The following is a 22,523-nucleotide window of genomic DNA, read 5'->3' as shown; positions in this document are numbered from 1 at the left end:
GTGTGCCTTCTCTTTTCCTCTGGTAGCTTAACTAGAGATTTATCAATTTTAAAATTTGTTTTCTCAAAGAACCAACTTTCGGTTTTGTTGATTTTTTTTTCTGTATTGATTTCCTGTTTTCACTTTCACTGATTTCTTCTCTAATTTTTATCATTTCTTTTCTTCTCATTGCTTTACGCCTAAATTGTTCTTTTTTCTAGTTTCCTGAGATGGAAACTCAGATTATTGATTTTAGATATTTTTTATGTTATATGCATTTACGCTGTAAAGGTCCCTCTAAATTTTGCATACTCTGCATCCCCCAAATTTTGATAAATTTCATTTTCATTTTTTATTTAGTTCAAAATATGATTAATTTCATCCTGATACATTTTATTTGACCCATGTGTTATGTATGTGTTATTTAAGCTCCAAATTTTGGGAATTGTCCAGCTTTTTCTGTTATTGATTTCTAGTATAATTCCCTTGCAAATAACATCTTTTGTATGATTTATATTTCTTTGCATTCACTCAAGTGTTTTATAGCCCATACTGTGGTCTGTCTTGGTGAATGTTCGAGCAAGCTTAAGAATAATATGTATTCTGTTGGCACTGGATAGAATATTCTATAAATGGCAATCAGATCATGTTCATTTATAGCCCTTTTCAGGTAAACTATATTCTTATTGATTTTCTGCCTACTTTATCTGTCGATACTGAGAGAAGTGTATTGAAGTTTCCATCTATAACAGTGAATTTTTCTATTTCTCCTAGCAGTTTTAGCAGTTTTTGCCTAATGTATTTTGATGCTCTGTTGTTAGCTGCATGTGTATTAAAGATTGTTATATCTTCTTAGAGAAGTGATCATTTTATAGTTATGTAATACCCCTATTTTTCCCTGATAATTTTCCTTGTTCTGAAGTTCTAATTTGTCTGAAATTAACACAGCAACTGCAGCTTTCTTTTCATTGGTGTTATTATGCTATATTTTTTCTCTTTCTTTTTTTTTTTTTTTTTACTTTTAACCCATGTATGTTTTTATATTTAAAGTGGATTTCTAGTAGACAATATGTTGGGTCTTGTTTTTTTTAATCCACTCTGATAATCTTTTAATAAGTGTATTTAGATCATTGGCATTTAATGTGATTATTGATCTAGCAGGATTAATATCTACCATGTCTCTAATCATTTTCTGTCTGATACATTTCTTCTTTCTTTTGCATCCTCTTCAGCTTTCTCTGATTTTTAGAATTTTTTTATGATTCCAATTTGTTATTAATTGTAGTATAAAATTTTTTCCTATTATTACTCTAGTTTACAATACACATTTTAAACTAGTCTAAGTCCTCCTTTAATAACACTGTTTCACTTCAAATGTAGTGCAGATAACTTATAGTAGAGATTTACCAATTCTTTCCTCCTATCCCATGTTTCTTTGCTGCTGTTCATTTCACTTATCCATATGCTAAAATCACTCAATACATTGTTACTTTAGTTATATATTAGAGCATTTAAGGGTGAGAAAAATGAAATATTTTATTTTACCTTTGTTTATTACTTCTCCAATGTTTTTCCTTTTTTTTAAATAGAGTTTCATTATTTCTGACAAATATCATTTCTTCCTGCCTAAAGAAAATCTTTTAACATTTCTTGCAAGGTAGATCTGCCAGTGATGGACTTCCTCAGAAGTTGTTGTCTGCAGAAAGTTGTTAGTTCTCTTTCACTTTTTAAAATAGACCTTATTTTTTAAAACAGTGTTAGATTCACAGCAAAATTGAGCAGAAAGTACAGAGAGTTTCCATATATCCTTACACACACACAACTACCCCCATTTTCAACATCCTGCACTAGACTCGTGTATTTATTATAATTAATGAACCTACATTTATAAACACGATCATATAAAAGCCATAATTTACATTAGCATTCAGTCTTGATGTTGTATATTCTATGAATTTTGACAAATATATAATGACGTGTATCCTCCATTATAATATTATACAGAATAGTTTCACTGCCCTAAAAATTCTCTGTGCTTTGCCTGTTTATCCTCTTTACCTCTAACCTCTGGAGACCACTGATTTTTTACTGTCTCCATAGTTCTACCTTCTCCAAAATGACATATAATTGGAATCATACTGTATGTAGCCATTTCAGTTTGGTTTCTTTCACTTAGTAATGTGAATTTAAGCTTTCTCTGTGTCTTTTCATGGCTTGATAGCTAAATTTTTTTGTGCTGGATAACATCCCATTGTCTGGATATACCACAGCATATTTATCCATTTACCTACTGAAGGACGTCTTGTTGCTTCCACATTTTGGTAATTATAAATAAAGCTGCTATAAACACTCATTTGCCATTTTTTGTGTGGACATAAGTTTTCAGCTCATGTGGGTACATGTCAAGGAGTGTGAGTGCTGCATTGTATGGTAATGCTTAGTTCGGTAAGAAACTGTCAAACTGTCTCCCAGAAGTGTCCGTACCATCTTGCACTCTCGTTAGCAGTGAATGAGAGTTCCTGTTGCTCCACATCCTTGCCAGTATTTCATGTGGTCAGTGTTTTGACTTTTTGCCATTCTAACAGATGTATAGTGGTACTCCCTCACTTTCGAAGGATCATTTCATTGGATATTGAATTACAGTTTGTTGGCGAGGAGGGGGTTATCAACACTTCAGATATTCTACTCCACTCTCTTCTTGCTCTCATGATCTCTTATAAGAAACCTGCTGTAATTCTTATCCTTTTTCCTGGGAGGAAGGTGCCCCCTCACCACAATTTGGCTTCTTTTAAGATTTTTTCCTATGTTTTTGCAGTTTTATTCTGATATGATTATACTTTTGGTATTTATTCTGCTCAGTGTTCTCTGAACTTTCTGGGTCTGTGGTTTGGTTTCTGTTATCAATTTTGGAAAGTTCTAAGCCTGTCTCCTTCTGGTGTTCTATATATGCATGTATTTGATATTGTCCTTTTGATAATTTCCTTTTGGTATTGTCCTGAAGTTCTTCCATATCCTGCACGATATTTTTCATTGTCTTTCTCTTCACATTTCAGTTTGGGAAGTTTTTATTGATTTACATTTAAGGTCACAGATTCTTTTCTCACTTTCCAATCTACTTAAGAGACAGTCAAAGGCATTCTTCATTTTTGTTACAATGTTTTTGATTTCTAGGCTTGCTTTTAAATTCTTAGAGTTCCTGTCTCCCTGCCTTAATCATAGTTATTTTAAATAATTCCAAATTCCCTGCCATGTCTGAGTCTGGTTCTGATGCTTTGTTTCTTCAAACTGCTCCTGCCTTTTCACATGTCATGTAATATTATTTTGAAGGTTAGACATATTGTATTGGATAATAAGAACTGAGGTACATAGCCCACTAGTGTGAGAATTTATGTTAATCTGGCTAGGAGTCAGTCTTTAAAAAATACTTATTCTAGTTGTAGTTACCAAAGACTCCAAATTCTTCTAGTGTCCTTATTTTTGTCTCCCCTTTTAATTTTGGAATTCTCTAAGTACTCCACCTAAAATAAATGTCTTACGTCTTACAGGTCTTTTGAGCTGTAATCTGTTGTTCTTGTACTGGTGCTGTGGGGTCAAGCTGTGGAGGTAGAGGAGCCCTATATAACCTTCCATTTAAATCTCATTTACAAGGACTATCCTTTGGCCTGTTGCCTTCGCAGGTTTTCTTTTCTTTTTCTTATATAGCTTCCTTTTGTTTTCCCTCAGGTACCCTTTGAGTAAGATGTGAATACTAGAAGAGGCTAGAGTGAGAAGAATGCCATTTTCCTAGGGACCTGGTTAAGTCTCTTCCCTGAAGAGTAGGCCTTTCTTACGGAGAACACCCCGGGAATGTTTCAGAATGGTTACTTTTCCCTTCCCTCTGCATGAACATGAGATTTTTTCTTATCTTTTCACAGTGAGAACCTAGCAGGGTTCCTGGAGCAAGCCCATGAAAGTGTAGGGACATCCCTAAGACTGTGGCCCCTAGGAGAGTCTTACTTTCACATTCGCCCACACTCAGGCTCCAGCACTTCGTCAGAGTTACCCTTAGTGGTTTGCTCTGTGTCCTTGTTTCTCTTATGGGTTCAAGAAAAATTGATTTTCGCTTTGTTCAGCTTTGTTTGTTTTGCTGTAAGGATAGTAATGATCACTTGCAAGTTCTTTACATGTAGAAGCTGAAACTGTGAGACTTTGCTCTTTGTATTTGACTTTATAGTTTGATTATTTTGGTTTCAGCCTTCATTGCTTGAGGCATGTGAGGGCTAGTGAAATTTATATTTAATTACTCTGTTTTCTTATCAGAAAATGTCCTAATTCATGAACACTCATACCATATTAGGTAAGATATGTTTTAGCTGCACATAACAGAAAAACCTAAAATAACAAATTTAAACGTGATCAGAGCCATTTCCTTCTCATGCTAAGAGTTCTGGAGATTGGCAGTCCATAGCTGGTGCAGAGATACTTTAGGGACATAGAGATTCAGTTTCTTTCCTTCTTCTGTGATAGCCTGAACATGTAATATCCAGCTGAGTATGGCTTGTGACTCTCCAGCTATTAAACATCCTGACAAAAAGAAAGAAAACAGGAAGTTCAGGGGAAATGAGGGTGTGTGTCTTACCCTCTTTTAGAAACTTTCAAAATAGTTTTATCCTGTAACTTCTATGTACACTTAAGTCTTATGGCCACACCTAATTGTAAGGGAACCTGGAAAATGAAGTCTTTTTTGTTATGTGCATTGGTACCCCAAATACAACAATGGTACAGTTATTAAGTAAGGAAGGAAGCTCTATATTTAGTGAATAAATAATAGACCCTGTCTGCAAGACTCAAAATCAAAAGTATTTGAAACCTAGTAGTAATTTTACTTAAATTACAACTTTGTCTCTAAAATTAAAAAAAAAGTTTACAGCCTCAACAGTTACAATTGACCTTGTCTATGTTGGCTAGTGGGATAAAAACTTTGGCAAAATAAATCACTTCGAAACAAATTTCTATCTCGGTCTTGCTTCGAATTTCAGGGGATGGAATAAGTACATTTGTATAATGGTTCATTTCCACACAATGGCTTGATTATTAGGCAACAACTGATCAGCATATTTGTTGGATTTTTGTAGGAATAGAAGAAAAGCCACATTGGGCTCCCGCATTACTAATGGGTTTGTTTGGGTTGGGAGAGACCAAGGAAATAAGAAAGCCATTGCTGCTTAGACTTTGTATTTTTTTCATGTTTAATTCAATTACAGCATCTATAAAAATAATTTATGTTTTTCTTAACAAAAGGGGGGTCAAAAATCACCACTAGACAGTTATTATCTATTAAATTCAGCTGGAGAGATGAATGCATCAGAATTCTCTGCTTCCATTAATAAAGATTGATTAGTCCCCAAATGGCCAATTCCTCTACAAATTGTTCAGGGTTAACTATATAACACATTCCTAAAAAAAGAATTGACTTAGTAATTTCAGTATCTGATTTTTTTTTCTAATTTTCTACGTGATGCCACTTTATTTTTTTAACATTTTTTATTGATTTATAATCATTGTACAATGTGTCAAATTCCAGTGTTCAGCACAATTTTTCAGTCATACATGGACATATACACACTCATTGCCACATTTTTTTCTCTGTGAGCTACCATAACATTTTGTGTATATTTCCCTGTGCTATATAGTATAATCTTGTTTATCTGTTCTACAATTTTGAAATCCCAGTCTATCCCTTCCCACCCTCTGCCCCCCCCCCCCCCCCCGGCAACCACAAGTCTGCATTCTCTGTCTGAGTCTATTTCTGTCTTATATTTACACTTTGTTTTTGTTTCTTTGTTTTTGTTTTTGTTTTTTAGATTCCACATATGAGCGATCTCATACGGTATTTTTCTTTCTCTTTCTGGCTTACTTCACTTAGAATAACATTCTCCAGGAACATCCATGTTGCTGCAAATGGCGTTATGTTGTTGGTTTTTATGGCTGAGTAGTATTCCATTGTATAAATATACCACATCTTCTTTATCCAGTCACCTGTTGATGGACATTTAGGCTGTTTCCATGTTTTGGCTATTGTAAATAGTGCTGCTATGAACATTGGGGTGCCACTTTAAATAAAACTATGTAGTTATGGGGTTTAAACTTACATTACATTTTCTTTGGGGCAAGTGATCAGGTTTACAACAACATCAGCCTAGTTAACAGATAATTCTCTAGTTTCCACATTTTAACTAGAGTGCTTTGAAACTGAAGGAAAAAAAGAGAAAATTTCCCAGAATGTTGCAAATTCCTCCTTAAAGATGGGCAGGAGTTAAATAATGGCAATTTCTGTGGTTGAAAAAATAAAAAGAGCTAATGATTGAAATGGATGAAATATTGGCATTTCCATATTCAAAGTACAAATAAATTATTCTATGTACCATATTGGAGGAATATAACAAAATAAGATATAAACTAATGAATTGACGATTTTTCAAAATCACAAGAGATTGGTTCAGTCAATTCTGTATATCACTGTGATACTTGAGATTTACTGTAATATCCCTGAGATTCTGTAACTAGATCATAAGGTGCCTTCTCAGTCATTAAAGAATATAAATTGTGTTCAGTGTTGCCTTACAGTGAAACGTCATTTTGTTGAAAAGGGCTAATCCATATAATGTATATATGGTAATTGTCAGCTAAATAAAAAAGCAAATGAACTGAATCATCCAATTAACCATTTAGACAAGTGAAGATATATGTGGGTCAAACTAAAGGTACTCAGCTTAGTCTCAGAAATCATTTAGAAGGAGTTTGCTTGCTGTGGTGTGAATGAGCACTTCGCACTTTTAGAGGTGCCCCCTTAGATGATACCCAAGATATCTGCCATCTCAGTAAGGTACTATTTCTCTATTGCTTGCTTAGGATGATGAAAGGCTATAAGGAGTAATTTGCCCTGAATTTGCAAAATATCTTACTATCATCTATATTAAAGTAAGGTTAAAAAAAACAAAGTTAATATTTTGTTTTCTCTCTTTTTGTTTTTGTTTTTGATTTCTCTCATTATATCATCCTTCTGTCCTAAGCATCTGTCAGTCCCTGTACTGTGAGAGGGAATGATTTATTCTTTTAAAAATACCTAAGACTAAAATAGTCAAATAATACCCCTTTATATTCAACTATTATTCCAACTTCTCAAACTCTAAATAAGTAAATAGCAAACAGAACTTAGCATGTAGAAAATAATTTTTTTTTAAATTGGCAAAAAAAATCCAGGGAGTTATCCCTTTCCATTTTTCCCAGAATTTATAGACTGCCAAAATAATTATTTCATGGTTGAGTTATAGAAAATTATTTATCAGTATTCTTACCAATCAAAAGCTCACCCCCCTTTCAGATTCACAGTGCTTTTTAAAAATGTTATTCTAGAATCAACTCAAGTACTATGAGATCTTGTAAGTACCTGGCTATTATGAACAATGCTTTTTTCCCCTCCAAATTAATATGTTGAAGCCCTAAACTTACCAATATGACCATGTTAGGAGGTGGGGCCTTTAAGGGATAATTATGTTTGGATGAGGTCATGAGTCTGTAGTTCTTATGATGGGATTAGTTATCTTAGAAGAAGAGACCTGAGTGCTCACTTGCCTCCACTTGCATTCATATTCCCATATTCATTCTCTGTCTCTCTCTCTCTCCCCACCACCTGCCACTATGTGAGTAGATAGCAGTCTAAAACCCAGGAAGAGGTTTCTCACCAGGAACTGAACTGGCCAGCACCTTGATTTTAGACTTCCCAGCCTGTAGAGCTGTGAGAAATAAATGTCTCTTGTTTAAGTCACCCAGCTTACAGTATTTTGTTATAACAGCCAGAGAAGACTGACTGGCTAAATTTATTTTCTCACAGTGCAGAGTATATGCTAATTCATTTGTTGATCAAGTGGATAACTTATTCTAGGGAATCTGATAGTTACTAGGAATACAAAATAACTTAAACATTGTTCTTGTCCTTTTGTAGTTTACAGATTAATAGCAGTGACTGGCAATGACAAATCTAATATGAGAAATATGACAAAGGGAAGTAGAGGATTCCACGAGAACATGTAAGTGGAACACATAACTTGATCTACATTGTGTAGGTAAATCTGTTCTTCTGCCTAGTGAGGGAAAACTGTCTTACATATGTGAAACTTCCTTTATTCCCATCCCCTCGTAATTCCTAATAAACAGTATTCTGGAACTTCAGGTTTTTATAATTATCCAACTTAAATGGAAAATTCAGACCATATCAAAATGACGATTCAAAATACTGAAAAGTTAGATTTGGGATAGAGAAGAATGGTCTTTGATATCTGGAATTAAAGTTGTGGCATTAAATGGTAGTATGTCCAGTTTATTTTGGAATACCTAAATTGCCTTTTCCCTAGTTCATCCCTGGAATTTCATTAAAAAGCTATATGCTTGTATGAAAATGCTAAATTTGATATGAAGTGCCACTCTGTTATTACCAGTCAATGTCAGCTGAAATACCAGGATCTCTCATAAGACTGAATTAGAGCATGTAACTACGAAAGGAAGAAAAGACCACACATGTGCGTCAACCCAAATCCTGAGTTTATAATCAGCTTTTCACTAACTCAAAGTAACAAGGAGGCCCTAAATTCAGAAGAGCCCATAAGAGAGAGTACGCTAGGCATCTTAATTTCTGACGATGTCACATGTAAAAAGAGGAAGAAGGATGCAGAGATTCATGAACATTTATTACAGAGTTACTGCTCATTAGTAATTGTGACCTAATCAGTTTCCTGGTATCTGACAAATCAGATGTTTCACCCTCTTTGGTTTTGGGAGTAGAGTGAGAAGGAGGGACAAACAAAAGTGGACAGGGAAGCAGCTAAAGGGATAAGAAGCTTTCCTTTTCCTTGACTCTCCCAATTTTCCTTCTTGTTTAAGTCAATAAGTTTTACAGGCAAGCCCATGTTGTGGTGGCTTCCCTCTGGAAAGTATAGACGAAATATAGAAATCCTATTATTTTTGGTCGGCCTTTTGCTCATAATTTGCCAGAGTTCCCGCTGACCCTTCCTGGATCAGTAACATGGGCATTCCAGCTGATTGTCCTCAGAAGTTTCAGTGATTAGTCAGTACAGGAACTTAATTAACTCTAAGGCCCCCTATTCCTGAAGCTGAACAGTTACCTCCTACTCTTTAGTTCAACTAATAATATGTAAAGTTATGCTATCCCACCTAATTCTTCATAAAGGGTTATACAATTGAATGGCGTGGAACAGAAGAGCTCATATCAAGGGCTAAATTTTAAATAAAACCAACTTCTATCATACTATTATAATTTTCCACGGAGACCTAAAATCTGAAAAATGAAATCTGAAAGAAATCTTGCGTGTAAATTAAACTTCCACAGAAGTCAAACCCAAATAATTTCCTCATTTGTAATTTTTATTCTGTGAATCTCAGCCTGGTTTTAGGGATCTCACACACTTGCCTAAGTGGAGCAGGCTGAAACCTGAATTGTCTTCCAAAGAAACTATTGTCATCTCCCCCTTAGAAATGTGAAATTTGGATTAGCCAACCTCCTACTATTGAACATTTACCTTTTAAGTATTTCTGTTCTATAAAATGTTACACCTAATATATTAGAAGGAAAATTTTTCTTATATCTAATTTTTTCCTCAGAATAAGTTTCTTGAATATAAATGTCTTTTGTAAAGTTATACATGTTGTCTTAGCCTGAGTTTCCTCCAAATAGAACCTAGAACAAGAGCTTGCATGAGCATTTTTTTTTAAAAGTGATCTGAGTTTGCAGGACTGAGGGCCCACGCACAGTGAAACCTAGGATAAAGGAAGAGCAGTGCTTGGTACCCTAGTGCTCAGTCCCACAGGAGCTTGTGAAGAATCGTATAGGATGCATTTCTAAAGTTCCTGTTGGAGGATAAATGGCAAAAGCACTGTTTCATTGACTCCCATCTTCTTTTGCTTGAGAGTTGTTTCATGGGGTGTTAAACTCCCTCACACTTCTTGGTAGCACGTATACAAGTGCCGAGCTGCTCCCATAGGTGGGATCCTAGGGCCATAAATTTGAGAAATGTGGGACCTTCTTGAGGAAGTTGGTGTGAAATAGGATGAAACTGTTCATGATGGACATGACTGGGTTCAGGGTTGGTGCTGAGATTATGTGAGGTGACACTAAGTCCAATCAGTATTGAAGTTAGTGGCTAGTCACAATCTCTATACAATTTTTGATACAGGAAGCTTATTGGAAGAAGCTGTACTCTGCTTGTTACTGATTCTGGCAATATAGGTAATATTCATCCCCCTTCTCCTTTACACATTCTAGATAGCTCTCATCCATGACCAACTCTTCAGAAAGTCTGCTTTTCTTGTCTGGGGTGATGGCAACAAAGACATTATCCCTGAGGTGTTGGAGACATTAATTTCTTCATCTTCATTGGGTCATGTTTGCTGTATTTATGAATTTTTTTCCTTTTCATTAATCACTAGATAGATAAATAAATAAACATAAATAAATAAATGACATTCTACACTACTATCAAAAGTGAATAAGAGTGTGCTTTTCTCAAACACATCAATAATGGATATTGTTAGTAAAAACATAATTGCCAATATCATAGATGAAAAATAGAATCTTGTTGCTTTAATTTTGCTAATTTATTTCTAGGAAGTTAGGCATATTTTATACAATTCTTGTCCTTTTGCATTTAAAAAAAGTTTGAGGACCATATTCTTCTCCCCTTTCTAGTATTCTGTTGTGCATTTATCTAATTTGTATTGATGTTTAAGAGCTCAGAAATAACCTAGTAAATAATACTATAAGTCCCAAAATATGAATGACCCTTTATAAACAGATCTGGGGCAATGGCAGTTTTCCAATGCCTTTCAAATTGTACTGGGTAGGTTGTTACTTATTTTTCTGCACCAGTTGTAAAATACACTGTTATAACGAAAAACTCTGAACCATCAAACTTTAGTTTTAAACCTAGGATTATAGTGAGTGGAGCACTCTTTCTATAAAAACGAAAAGGGTGCATTTAAAAACTGTATACTATATTGGTATTAATGAAGTCAAGTGTCATTAATTACTTGAAAATATTTTCTGCTTCTGCTTAGATAATAGAATCAAAGTATTTGAATGAGATATGTTCATGCATATGACTAATTTTCCTCACTAGTTATCACCAAGGTAGGATATCCATTGAGCTTACAGGTTTATCAGTCACTTGCAGCGCTATTTACATTATGTGGGCTTCCTTAAAACCCATGTCATGGAACCAATTTCATTTTCTGCTCAAGAGCGCTGTTTAATTTACATTCAGTGTGTTCTGTTGTTTGGGATTTAGGCTCTTTCAGAAAATAGTTTCAACAGAACATTTCCTGAGGCAGGTTATAAATTCTGAGTTGCAGAATATCATTGAAGAAATTTAGACAACTGCCTGTTCATTAATTAATCCCAGTATGTAAACTAGCCTTTCAGTAGAAGTTACAGAAAGGCAAATTTTGGTTCAGAACAAAGAGAATAGTTTAATAATTTTAACTGCTTAGAAATGGAGAATACTGCCTCAAAAAATACTGAGTTCTCAATCACTATCAGTGTTAAATGTCCAGAGACTCATTTATTTTAGAGGGAGATCAGGCTGGGAGTAAGAGGTTGACCCAAACTGGTATGATGGGGTTTCAGAGGAGATTAATATGTATTTCCTGGAGGAAACATCTTAAAGATAAAGGTGCTCATACCTGACTTATGTCTGAAAAATCTAAAATCTGGATATAATATGTAGGACAGTAGAACAAAAAGACAGCTGTTTGGAAACAGCTTGCACCTTCGGAGACTGGCTATATATAAATAGGGGTGCGCTTCTCACGTTTCTCATGAGCTAAACATGGATTCCACAGAAGGAGCTCAGCTTGCGCCATTTTGTAAAATACCTGTAGGGGCAAAGCGACTCAAAATGTAAAGGTAGCATGTGTTTTCCCTCTCTCTGGCTGTTTTTACCATTTAAAAAATCTCGGGTTTTAGCAGGTTTTCTGTGATGAACCTACATGTAGATTTCTTTGCATTTATCCAGCTTGAGGTAGCACGTCTTAAAACTGTAAATTGGTGTTATCTCTCAATTTTGGAAAATTCGTAGGCATTGTCTCTGCAAGTATTGCTTCTGCTCCATTTTCTGATTACTCTCCTTGTGATGCCAGTTATGTGTATGTCAGAATTCTTCTCCATGTCCCATACGTTTCTTGTACTCTCTTCTGTTAATTTGTCTCTCAGTGCTTCAGTATAGTTTCTCCTCAGTCCTCACACACATTTTGTTTCTTCTCTCTTCATCTCTAAACCCATCCATTTTATTATTTTTAATTATTTATATTTCTCATTCTAGAATTCCTATTTATTTGTTTCATTTCCTAGTTCTTGGCTGAATTCTTCTCCTTGTTACTAAATTTCTGAAATTGTAAATCAGTGTCTTTTTTAAGATTCATGTCTAAAAACTACAATATCCAGATTCTACATGTTTGTTTAAATAGTCTATTTTTATTAGTTTTTAGTCAATTTTGTTACTTTTTGCATGCTTTATTGTTTTAAATTGAGTGCTGATTATTGCATATGACAAAATAGTGAAGATTATCTGAAGCTCTGGATATTGTTATATGGTCCAGGGACAATTTAATTTTGCTTCTCATATGCAATTAAGCTAGGGGCACATTACTTTATTCCAATCAGGGATTTATCAGATTTAAAGTTGGCTTTAGCTTTTGTTAGGGCTGGTCTATTTCAAGTTCACCCTCACTCTTAGCATATAATGCTTCAGGGTCCCAACTTAAAGCCTCAGACGTTTACCAGGCTTCCTCTTCCTGTCAGGTTTCAAAGTCCAATTTTTTCCCTCCAGATCTGGGATACTGCAAATAGCTCTCTTACCTTTTCATTCTCTCAGTCACTGCCTGTAAAAGGACAAATGCTTTGAAGGGAAAAATGATGTCAGATCAGTCTCACCCTCTTGATTTCCCTTCTCTTAGAGATCTTGTCTTCACAATTGCATATCATCTTGGTAGATTTCATTACATTCAAACAAATGTGATCTTACATATTATTGATTTTCTCAGGAGTATTATTGGTCTAAAACCAAGTAGTCCACCATTTCTTGAAGTGGTACAATTGCTATAAATATTCTGTCTCTATTTACTCTGGTTGATTTTATAATTAAAACTTATTTTTGCCATAAACCGAATATTTGGATCTTCCCTAAACTCATATATTGAAATCCTAACCTTCAATGTGATAGTATTATAAGACGGAGGCCTTTGAGATGTGATTAGATCATGAGGAAGAAAACTTCAAAAATGGAATTAATACCCTTTTAAAAGAGATCTGAGAGCGCTTCCTTGCCCTTTCTGCCTGTGAAAACACAGCAAGAAATGGCCATCCTTGAACTAAGAAGTGGGTCCTTATTGGACACCAGATCTGCTGGCAATGTGATCTTGGGCTTCCCAGCCTCCAGGACTATGACAAAGAAATTTTTGTTTGTAACCACCCAGTATATAGTATTCTGTTATAGCAGCCTGAATGGACTAAGGCAATCTTGGTACTAATTATAAATATTTGCATAACATATTTAAGAAAAAAATTTATTTTAATATTTAAAGATATGCAATCACTTTGGCACATGAAGTTCCACTCAAAATTAATTGCCATAATTACCTATGGTAGATTAATGTAACCCCAGGTATCTGCAGAAATCTGTGCTGTAGACACAAACATTAATTTGCTTTTAGCTGTTGTACTGTGAATAATAGATCTTGTTCATAAATTATGGCCACTAAAGCAGCACTGTTTTTCTCTGTTTTTTTTTTTTTTTCTGCCACTCTGAAAATCAATTGAAATTGCTTTGGTAGTTTGTGCTTCCTTAAATTATCTTGCTTAGCCCTTACTATTTAAATACCTAGTGGTTATTTATTTTGTCTACTAAAAAAATGCACAACCTAAAAGTTGAGAGTTGTTTTATTCAGCAGATACTTCTGAGGACTTAATAAGCCAGGGATGTGCCCTCTCACATAGCTCTGAGAGACTGCTCCAAAGAGATAAGGGAGGAGCCAGGATATATATGAGTTTTTTCAACAAAGACCAGGTAGTCGGAACAGGAAAAGATTACTGTTAATTAAAGAAAGCCAGATATCTCAAGTTAAGAAATTTAGCACTTCTCTGTGTATGGAAAGATGCAAACGTCTGGGCTTATTAAAATCATTCCTTTGATATGCACCTTAGTCATCTAGGGCTAGTATCCTGTTCTTTTCCATCCTAGGTTTCCTCAGGGTGCACTGTTGGGGGTGGTGGCAGAGGCCAGCTGCCTGCTTGTCTCCATCCTGAGTTCCCCCTGGCTCACCCTTGGAGGCAGTGGTAGTGGCTAATTACTTGATGGCAGCAGCATCCTTTGTTTACTGATATGGCAGGCAATATTTTTCATTCGCAGTTATTGGTTGATTTACTGATACACTTAGTCATTAAAATGTTTATTGGACATTGACTTTGTATTAGGCACATTCCTAGGATGCTGTGGATACAGTGCAGAGGCAGATAAAGAACTAAAATGCAATAAAGTTAAAGCCTTAATTGAGAAATGTGCATAATTCAAAAGGAGCTAAGAAAAAGAGACTAACTCTGCCTGGGAGAGTTAAGGAAGGATTAAAAGAGTATTGTTAGCCTTTGAACTGAGCCTTAAAAAATCAGTAGGAGTTTTGAAGTCTGATGAGTCCTATGGGATCACATAAAGTGATTACTAAATTGTGTCATGAGAGATCTTGAAAAGATTATTAGCAATTTAGCATGTGAAGAGGGCCCAAAGCTGGAGAGAGACTAACACTGAAGCATTCTGATCAATTCAGCATGACTGGAGCTTGAGGGCTGGATAGTGACGGGGCAGTGAGCAGAAAAATAGAAATAAGGCTGGAGAGAAAAGCATGAGTGCAATGGGTCTCAAAGTCCATGGTAACAAGTTTGGCCTTCATTTTGTGGGAAGTGGATAATCATTAAAACATTTTAAACAGAAGAGTAACAGGATCATATTTACATTACAGAAAGATAATTCTTGTTGAATCATAGAGAGTGGGTTGGAAAGGGGCAAGACTTGGAGGCATGGAAGTCAGGAAGGTGACAATTGCAGTGATCTAGGTGAGAGCCAGGGAGAAGGGATGCAGAGGGGAGATGATGAGCTCACTGCTTGTTCCAGATCCTTTTTCTTTTTGCATTCATAACCAGAATCCCTGAGGCTACTAAACTCCTTTCCAATAAAAATAGTATTTAACTCGCAACCATATTTCTTTTTAAAAAAATTTTAAAAAATGTTTGGGATGGGTAATAAGGTTTATTTATTTAATTAATTTTTTTTTAAAGGAAGTACTGGGGATTGAACCCAGGACCTCGTTCATACTAGGCATGCGCTCTACCACTGAGCTATACTTCCCCACTTGTAATCATATTTCTGTTCCACTCTCTCAAAGTAATTCCTATCATGACACTTCTTTTAAAATACTTAACTTCACTGAAAGGTTTTTGTTTATATTTTGCAAAATGTTAAATATGTGAAATATCTAACTTTAAATATGTTAACTTACATTGAACAGCACAGATTTTATAGTTTTACGAAGTGGATGCTTCACAAAGACACTCAAACTATGATGAGGCTTAGTTTTATCAATGCATTAAGTCCCGCAGTATGAACACAGTTTTTCTCTCAGCCACATATGCTTCATATAGAGGACATTCCAAAGTCATCTTATAATATGAACCAGAGAAATAAATTAATTTAATGGAAAATTGTACTCAGAAAGGAAACAATAAATGACCCAAAGGGGGGATCTTTCATTTTTAAAAAATGTCATGTATCAACTCATTAATTATATTAATAACTTACATTTGTAAGGGACTTTACAATTTAAAATGGTTTCACATTCATTTTCCAATTTTAATTAAAAGAGCAACATTTGTAAAAATTTAGTTAATAATATGACAGTACAGGTCTTAATGTAGAGTTAATACCCATTATTTCTAGCATCCTTTAATTTGTTTAATTATTAGGGAGATACTTGCTGAGTACCTACTATGTGTTCATGATTATTCTAAATGCACTGGAAAACAGAATGGATTTGGACAAAGTCCCTCAATTATCTTACAATTGTATTTTCCTACTGGGGAAGGACAGTTGAACAAAACATTTAGTATTAGTTAGGATAGTAGTTGAATATCTAGAGAGACAGTTTTATTAAGTTTGAAATTTTGAGTCTAGAAAAATCTGGATTTATATTATAGCTTTTCGATTCTAAGCAATACCTTGAAAAAAGAATCCTCCCCAATTTTAAGGGAACCACTTTAATTTTAGTGTATAATATTGCCAAGAGAGAGTTTTACTATATTGCATCGTTTATGACAATGTATTTTATTTCTAAACTAATAACATTATGCTTAGTGGAAATACTAACTTTTATATTACAGACAGAATGTATTTCATTCAGGAACTGATTAACCAGGTATGATTTTTCTTGTGAACTTTTATTGCCTTAATTCTGGCCATATTCCTATTTCTTATTATTTCTACTACCAGATGAATAAAAAAGAGAAAAATTTCAGAAGTCACTTGTATTGCATGCCTTCCCTATTTTTTTCTTACATTTTTTGCTCTAAACAATAAATATTCCACTGAGGGGTGAAAGGATTTGCGAGCATCTGGGTCCTCATCTGCTGCCACCTGTGAAAACCTGAATTAATCTTTAAATCCGTTCCCTTTTCCTGAAAAACACTGACAAAGTTAATCAGTCACAAAGTTAATTAGACTTTAGTTTTACTAAAATATCCCATCAACTCCAGCAGTTCCCTGCACTGCCGGAAGATGCAGTTTAGAGAAAATGGCTGCAGTGATGCCTATCGAAATAACTGAAAAATGGGGGAGGGTGGTATTTTAGATTTAATTATTTTTACGTTCCAACATTGGAGTATACTATGAATTGAATTGTGTAACCTCCAAAAATATGCTGAAGTCCTAACCTCCAGTACCTGTGAATGTGACCTCATTTGGAAATAGGGTCTTTACAGATATAATCAAGTAAAGATTAGGTCATTAGGGCGGGCCCTAATTCAACATGACTGGTGTCTTTACAAGAAGAAGAGACGAGACACAGACATAGACTTACAGAGAGAATGCCATATGAAGACAGAGACAGTAATGATAGTGATACAGCTGAAAGACGAGGAATGCTAAGGATTGTTGGCCACCAGCTGAGGGCAAAGATTTCTCCCCAGAGTTTACAGAGCCCTGTAGGCAACTTAATTTCACGCTTACAGCCTCCGAAAGGGTAAGAGGGTAAATTTCTGTTTTTTGAAGCCACCTCGTTTGTGTACTTTGTTATAGCAGCCATGGGAAACTAATACAGAGTGTGAGCACATTATTTTCTTCAAGGGAATAAAGAGCATGCAGGATGGAACTTCAAGATTATAGGGTTGGATGGCGCCAAGAGGTGGGAGCTTAATAGAGGTCAGTAACCCTGTGCTTCTAAGTCATATTCTGGTTCAAGTAAAGGAGTGATTGTTGTTTTCTAATTAGCTGCAAGGAAGTGGATGCTCCTTTATTTTCTTGAATCACTTTCTTTTTTCTTTGTATAAGTCATCTTTTAAACTTGGATATTTTTCTTTTTTTCTTTTAAACATTTTTTATTGAGTTACAGTCATTTTACAATGTTGTGTCAAATTCCAGTGTAGAGCACAATTTTTCAGTTATACATGAACATACATATATTCATTGTCACATTTTTTTTCGCTGTGAGCTTCCACAAGATCTTGTATATATTTCCCTGTGCTATACAATATAGTCTTGTTTATCTATTCTACATATGCCTGTCAGTATCTACAAATTTTGAAAGAGAAAGAAAAATACCATATGAGATCACTCATGTGGAATCTAAAAAAAAAAGAACATAAATACAAAACAGAAACAGACTCATAGACGTAGAATACAAACTTGTGGTTGCCAAAGGGGAGGTGGGTGGGTAGGGATAGACTGCGAGTTCAAAATTTGACTCACTTTTTTAAAGTAAACTTTTCATTTTAAGATAATTGTATAGTCACATGAATTGAAATATTTGGACACTACTATATTTTCCTAGACTTCATAAAGAACTGAAAGAGTTAAGCAGAAAGATATCTTTGATCCCATTACGTGAGACTCTTAAATAAAAGTTAATGATTAAAGAGGGGGTGAGTATTATCATAAATGGAGTTATGACTAATATTATGAATAATACTATAAAGGAAGAAAAGAGAAATGTACCCAAAGCAATCACTGAAACTGCAAATGAAGCTTTCTGTTGGATCTAGATTTGTAAAGTGTTGTGATCGTACGGAAGGAGATTGTGAGAAGAGTGTTTAGGCAAGTGATGGCAAAAACAAACTGAAGTTTGAGGAAGAGGGTATATTATTGATGCGTGACAGGAAACAGCAGAAGATCTTATTGTTAAAGCTCTGTTCTACTCTTTAATATTTGTCATCATTGAAGAGCATTTTAAAATGTAGTTTAAAGGAATTAAAAGAAACATGAGTGTGAAAAAGATGATTTACCTGCTCTGAACAAATCTATCAGTGAAATCGCCAAATTTTACTTTTTATCAGGAATCACGGGAAATACATAGATGTTGCCAAGTTTTAGAGTATAATTGATGAAAACAGTGATATTTACCCTAGAACAAAAAAGCAGACGTAATAGCTTTTAAACCTTGGAATTTGGGGTGACATCAGAAAGATGATAGAGCAGGAAGCTCCAGGCATTTGTTCCCTCACAGAAATAACTCAAAAAAAGAAAAAAACCAAAAACCCAAAAAAACTAAATACTAGCTAAAATAACTTAAGGAGCTCTGAAAAACAGTCAAATGATTATCAGATATATATGATTTCATATGATAGCTAATAAATGATTTATAAATGTTCTCTTCTATAGGATATCTTTTCACTATCATGATGTCATTTGATCCAAAGAAGCTTTTAATTTTAATGAAGTCTAGTTTTTCTTTTTTCTTTTTTTCCGATTGCATGTGATTTAGGTGTCATTTTCTAAGAAACTATTGCCCAATCCAAGGTCACAAATATTTATACCTATTTTTTTCTTCTAAGAAGCTTATAGATTTAGCTCTTAAATTTAGATCTTTAGTTTGTTAATATTTGTGTATGGTATGAGGTAGGGGTTCAACATGCAAAGGCATGTTGATATCCAGTTGTCCCAGCACCGTTGCTAAAAAGACTATTCCTTACCCAAAGAATCATCTTAATATGCTTGTCAAAAATCAGTTGACCATAAATGTCAATTTCTAGACAATTATTTTCCATCACTCTAAATGTCTAACATTATGCCTTAATTACTTTGTAGTAAGTTTTTTGGGGTTTTTTGGGTTTTTTTTGTTTTACTTTGTAGTAAGTTTTGAAATTGGGAAGGCTTCCAAATTTGTTCTGCCTTTTCAAGGCTGCCTTTGCTGTTCTGAGCATCTTGCATTTTCATATGACTTTTAGAATTAGCATGTCAACTTCTGCAAAATGACAGCTGTGAGTTTGATAGGGATTGCATTCAATCTCTAGATCACTTTGAGGATTACTGCCATTTAAACAATATTAAGTGTTCCAATCTAGGATGTCTTACCATTTATTTAGTTTTTTAAAAAAATTTCTTTCAGTAATGCTTTTTAGTTTTCACTATACAAGTCTTTCATTTCTTTGTTTTGATTTATTCCTGTTTTTTTCTTTTTCATACTGTTGTAAATGGATTTTTAAATTAATTTTCTGAGAGTTCATTGCTACTGTAGGAATACAACTGTTTGGGTATATTGATCTTATAATCTGATATCTTAATGAAGTCATTTATAAGCTCTCACTTTTTTTTTGTGGATTCCTTAGGATCTTCTATGTACAAGACCATGTAGTCTGTAATGTATATAGTTTTACTTGTTCCTTTCCAATTTGGATTCTTTTTCTTTATTTTTTCTCACCTAATTAATCTGGATAGAACCTCCAGTACAGTGCAGACTAAACTGGCAAGAGCAAATGTCCTTGTCTTGTTCGTAATCATAAGGTTAAGTATTGTCTTTTAGCAAAAAGCATGTGAATTTTTTATATATGCCCTTTTCAGTTTGATCCCTAATTTATTGATATTTTTAATCATGAAAGAGTGTTAGACTTGTCAAATTCTTTTCTTCTGGCATCTATTGATTTGATCATTTTTTCTTTTTCTATTAATATGGTGTATCATGGTGACTGATTTTCATTTATTGAACCAACTTCACATTCCTGAGATAAATTCCATTTAGGCATAATGTATAATCCTTTTAATATGCTGCTAGATTCAGGTTGCTAGTATTTTCTTAATGATTTTTACATCTCCATTTGTAAGGATATTGGTGTATAGTTTTCTTGTGATAACGTTATCTAGTTTTGGTATCAAAGTAATATTGACCTCATAGAATGAGTTGATAAGTATTTCTTCTTCTATTTTTGGGAAGAATTTGTAAAGGATGGGTGTTAACTAAAAAAAAAAGTTTGGTAGATTTAACCAGGAAAGCCATCTTGTTTTGAGCTTTTAGGGGAGGGGGTAGGAAATTTTTTGATAAATAATTTAATCTTTTTACTTGATATGTGTCTATTTAAATTCTTGATTCAAAGAACCGTATTTTCGATTGATGGCTTTCTTTATTGTTTTTCTCTTCTTTCTCATTTACTTCCACTCTAATATTTATTATATCCTTCCTCTGCTTTGTGTCTAGTTAGCTCTTTATTTTCTAATGTCTTAAGGCAGGACGTTAGGTTATTGATTCAAGATCTTTCTTCTTTTTTTAATGTAGATATTTTCAGCTAAAATTTTTCCTCTAAGCACTGCTGTAGCTATATTCCATACATTTTATGTTGCATATTTGTTTTCATTTATCTCAAAATATTTTCTATTTCCCTTTGTGGTTTGAATTTGACCTATTGGTTATATGGGGATATGTTGTTTAATTTCTGCATATTTGTGGTTTGATTTCTAATTTCATTCCATTATAATCAGAGAATAATTTGAATGGTTTCAGTTATTTTAAACTTTATTGAAAATTGTTTCATGGTCTCACATATGGTCCATTCTTGTGAATGTTCCATGTGTACTTGAGAAGAATGTACATTTTGCTGCTTTTAGTTGGAGTAGTCTATAGACATCTGTTAGGCCTGCTTGCTTTATATTCTTGCTCACATCTTTATATCCTCATTGCTCTTCCATCTAGTTGTTCTATTCATTATTATAAGTGGGATATTGAAGTATCCAACTGTTATGATGAATTGTCTATTTCCCCCTTCAAATCTGTCAGCTTTCATCTTATGCATTTTGGAGCTCTGTATTTAAGCATGTATTTAAGCTTGTTTATAATTATATCTTTTTGATGAGCTGACCCTTTTATCATTATCAAATGCTGCTGATTATCTCAGTAACAATTTTTGGTCTTAAAGTCTATTTTGTCTCATATTAGTACAGGCATTTCAGGTCTCTTCTGGCTACTGTTTCCATGGTATATAATTTTCCCTCCTTTTACTTTCAACCTATTTTGCCTCTGAGTCTTAAGTGTGTCTCATATAGAAGGCAGATAATACTTTTAAAATTTTCATTCTTTCAACTTTTGCCTTTTAACTGGACTTTAATTCATTTACAATTAATGCATTTATTGATAAATAGGATTTACATCTTCCATTCTGATGTTTGTTTTCTATGTCTTTTTGTTACTCTATTCTTACTATTTCCTGTTGGATACTTCAAAGTACATTATTTTAATTTCCTTATTTGTTTTAGTATGTTTTAAAATTTATTTTTGTAATTTCTCTGGGCATTACAATCAACATCTTAACTCATAATAATTCATGTCAGATTAATATCAATTTAATTTCATGTAGAAGAATTTTTCTTTTTATATCTCCATTTCCACTGCCCTTCTTCATGCTATTACTCTCAGAAATTCTCTATACATTGTGTGTCTATCAGTATATATTTGTAAGTAATCGTTTATGCAGTTGTCTTTTATATCAGATAACAGAAAAAAATGTTTCAAGGAAAAAATATATTTATATTGCCTCTATTTTTTACCTATAGTTACCTTTATCAGTGCTCCCCATTTATTCACATGGATTCAAGATACTGTCTAGCATCTTTTCATTTCATCCTGATTTTCTTCAAGTTTGCTTATCTTTTTTTCTGCCCTATCAAATTTGCTTTTGAACCCCTCTAGAGAATTTTTCACAACTCAAGAATTTGTTTATTTTTTATAATTGATGTTTATTGATATTCTCAATTTGGTTAGGCATCATCCTCATATTTTTTATTCATTTTGTAGACATGGTTTCCTTTAGTTCTTTAGACATGTTTAAAATAGCTGATTTAAAGTCTTTGTGTAATAAGTACAATGTCTGGGCACTCTCAGAAGGAGTTTCTATTAATTGCGTTTTCCCTGTAGGTGGACCATTCTTTCTTGTTTCCTTGCTCATCTCATGATTTTTTTTTTGTTGAAAACTG

The 22,523-nt window shown here is 34.0% G+C and overlaps 1 non-coding gene across 1 annotated transcript; it reads right to left on the bottom strand.

The window, feature by feature from the left end:
- Positions 1-15,353: 15,353 nt before the first annotated feature.
- Positions 15,354-15,425, bottom strand: TRNAT-AGU (transfer RNA threonine (anticodon AGU)). Its single transcript has one exon. It is a non-coding gene; the product is annotated as a tRNA-Thr (tRNA).
- Positions 15,426-22,523: the final 7,098 nt, after the last annotated feature.

Source organism: Vicugna pacos, chromosome X (genome assembly GCF_048564905.1).
Source record: "Vicugna pacos chromosome X, VicPac4, whole genome shotgun sequence".
Taxonomy (NCBI): Eukaryota; Metazoa; Chordata; class Mammalia; order Artiodactyla; family Camelidae; genus Vicugna; species Vicugna pacos.
The sequence above is the reverse complement of the archived record's forward strand: the minus strand, read 5'-3'. Positions and strand labels throughout refer to the sequence as shown.